Genomic DNA, 3494 nt, shown 5'->3' with positions numbered 1-3494 from the left:
TCTTCCTTCCAAGGAGTGGCTGGTGGGTTTGAACTGCCAGCCTTCTGGTTAGCAGTCAGATGCCTTAGGCACTATGCCACCAGAGCACAGAAAAGTTAAATGACTTGCTCAACTCCTCATAAGTGCCAGAAGTGGGACAAGAGCATAGCTAGCTAAATCCTTATCCCAGGACTATTTCTAATACACCGTGTACTCACCTCAATCATACACATAGATAAAAAACAAAAAAACCAAACTCTCTGTCATTGAGTTGATTCCAACTCATAGTGACCCCCATTGGGTTTCCAAGATGGTAAATCTTTACGGAAGTAGATGCCACACAGATAGTGAATAGTATATTTCACAAGGAAGAGCATTAGAGCACCAGGAAATTCTAGGAAGGAGATTAAATGTGTTTCTGCTTGAGAACAGGTAGATGGACTAGATACTATGTGGCTTTGCTACAGCACTTTGCAGCTTACAAATGTGGGTCCCTTTTGATCCTTCAGTAGAAAAACTAAGTAACTGAACCTACCAGAGCAATAGGAAGTGTCAGCATCAAAAACCAAACACAGATTCTAGGATGTCCTCCCCCATCCCAGATGCTTGTCTCTCAGAGAATCCCAGCCTGTGAGTTACGGAGCTAGTATGTTGTAAATGGGTTACAGGTGTGACCCTTGTGGTAGACAAATGGAGCCTAAGGCAGCCTGAACAACATCCATCCCCATCCACACGTACCTACAACAGTCAGGATCCTTATATATCTATATATCCAAATGTGCAATAAAGTGTATTCCTCTGTGTTCCAAAAAGTGACAATGATGAAAAAGCAAAATCTAGGTGATTTCTCAGGATTAAGTGTGGTGTGACTCTACAGTACTCACCGCCATCGAGTTGGGTCCGACTCATAGCAACCGCTCTTTGGGTTTCCAAGGCAGTATCACTACTGCCTCGGAAACCCAAGGAGGGGTCGCTATGAGTCGGGGCCGACTCGATGGCACATAACAACAACAACAACAACAACAACATCACTACAGAAGTAGATTGCCCAACTTTCCTTCTGAAGAGTGGCTGGTGGGTTTGAACCGCCAGCCTTCTGGAGGAACATTAAAAATGATAGGAGCAAGATGTAGGAGGAAGAGAGAAAATGACATTCACAAAGTGAACAAGAAAAGGGAGGCAACAAGGCCCTTAGTGTGAGTGGACATGAGGATCTGGTTTGGTTCCCAGGTGGTATTTAATCTTGTAAGGAAGGGGTTTGTTTGACACACCACCATAAATGATGTGTACTGGATACCTGTGTCAAATACATTTTTGATGTCTCCAGAAGATCTCACAGTGATGCCCCATTTCTTCTCTGACTTTATGATTGCACCTCTCTCAAGCCTAACTACAAGATGCATGCAAGACTGTCCCTCTGGCTCTTAAATTTGTACAGCAGGCCAGAAGTGGCTGAGAATTAGCAACCCCCTGAAAGCAGCCCTTACCCCAGTGACTGACAGATTCTGTGTATAAACACCCAGCTCCCTTGCCCCTCTGGTCAGATTAATCTGATGTGCACATTCTCACTGACTCCTCAACTCCCCAGTGGGATTAAAGTCAAGCGGCCCATAATGATGATTTGTTTGATAACACACCCTTCCCTTCACTGACCGTCTTCCCTTCCCTGTCTCACTTCCCCCTCCCCTTCTGATGTTTATTAAAAAATCCTCCCAAATAATCTGTTCCTCCTGCTGCTGTTGTTAGCTGCCACTGAGTTGGTCCCCACTCATGGCAGCCCCCATCTGCATGATCAGTTTCAGATCGGACCATTGTGATCCATAGGGTTTTCACTGGCTGATTATCAGAAGTAGATTTCCAGGTCTTTCCTGGTTCATCTTAGTTTGGAAGCTCTGCAGGAACTATTCAACATCATGGACACATGAGTCTCCATTAACAGATGGGTGGTGGCTATGCCTGAGGTGTACTGGTTAGAATCAAACTCAGATCTCCCCTTGGAAGATGAGAATTCTAGCACTGAACCATTGCTGCCCCACCCCTACCCTGCACAAGGTAATTGTTTTTCTTATGTTATGATTCTGAGTCTTCTCCTAACAAAAAAAATTAAAAGTATATTCCCTTATCTAGGAGCTCTCGTGACATAGTGCCTAAGGCATTTGACTGCAAACCAGAAGGCTGGCAGTTCAAACCCACCAGCTCCTTGGAAGGAAGATTGGGCAATCTTCTTCTATAGTGACACCACCTCAGAAACCCAAAGAAGGGTCGCTATGAGTTGAATCTGACTCGATGACAGCAGTGAGTTTTATTCCTTTCTCTTCTGTTTACTACAAAATAAACATTTCCCCAGCCTGGAGGATTTTCCGTGGGACCCTGCTGCAATTGAGAGACAGTGCAAGTGGTATTCATATCATACTTAAGACAAAAATTCCAGATGCCAGAAAAAAGATATATGATAATGACTCGATAGTCAGTGGGACATTTCTTTAAGGCAAATTGGGGAGAGAAGGGATTTAAGAGAAGCACCATAAAACTTCAGCTGGTGTCCACTGGAATTTTAGAGATGGAAGGGTTGGAGCTTGACTCATACTTGGAAAGAAGGTGTGCCAGTAAGAATTCCACCCAAGAATCAGAACCAGTAGAATATATTTAAGTATGTGTGTGTGTGTGTATGTGTGTGTAGACAGAGAGAGGAGGGGAGATTATCAGATTATCTCTATAACTCAATATTTATGTAGCTTCATAAATAAAGAGAGAGAGAGATTCATTGAAAAAAAAATGGCTAATGCAATTTGGGGTCCAATCTGAAATCCATAGGGCAGACTGTTAGAAAGGTCAGGCTGGAAACTCTCAAGCAGCAGCTATGCTGTCATCTTTAGGCAGAAGTTCTTCCTCAGGGAAACATCAATTTTGCCCTTAAAGCCTTTCAACAGATGGAATCAGGCACACTCAGATTATTGAAGATAATCTCCTTTACATAAAGTCAACTGATTATAGATATTAATGGCATCTACAAATACCTTCGACGCAATGCCTAAGGTCTGATTGAATAACTGGCCACCATAGCTAGCCAAGGAGACACATAAAACTGACCATCACAGAAAGCACACTACTGAATGGGTAGAAAGCTACTAGATGCATTGCTCACACCAAAGAATATAGTGGGTGCTGGGCAGGAGGCTGAAGATTTACTATTAGACAGAACCAAATTTTGTGTATTTTATGAAGGTTTTTAAATTTGTGTTCATTTTGACTTAATTTTAGACTTACAGAGAAGTTGCAAAAATTTTACAAAGAATTCCTGATACACTTCAACTGATTACGCAAAAGTTAACATTTTATCATATTTGCTTTATTTCTTTTCTCTATAGACATAGGTATTTGTATGGGTATGTTTTTCTGGACAATTTGAGTGATTTTTTTTTTTTATTTTTTATTTTTATTTGGGTGAAGATTTACAGAGCAAATTCACTTTCCATACAGCAGTTCACATATACTTTGTCTCATGTCATTGACCA

The sequence above is a fragment of the Orycteropus afer genome, unplaced genomic scaffold (assembly GCF_000298275.1).
Source record: "Orycteropus afer afer isolate SDZICR_OR568_19922 unplaced genomic scaffold, OryAfe1.0 scaffold00620, whole genome shotgun sequence".
NCBI classification, from domain to species: domain Eukaryota; kingdom Metazoa; phylum Chordata; class Mammalia; order Tubulidentata; family Orycteropodidae; genus Orycteropus; species Orycteropus afer.
Note: the sequence above shows the minus strand (reverse complement) of the source record.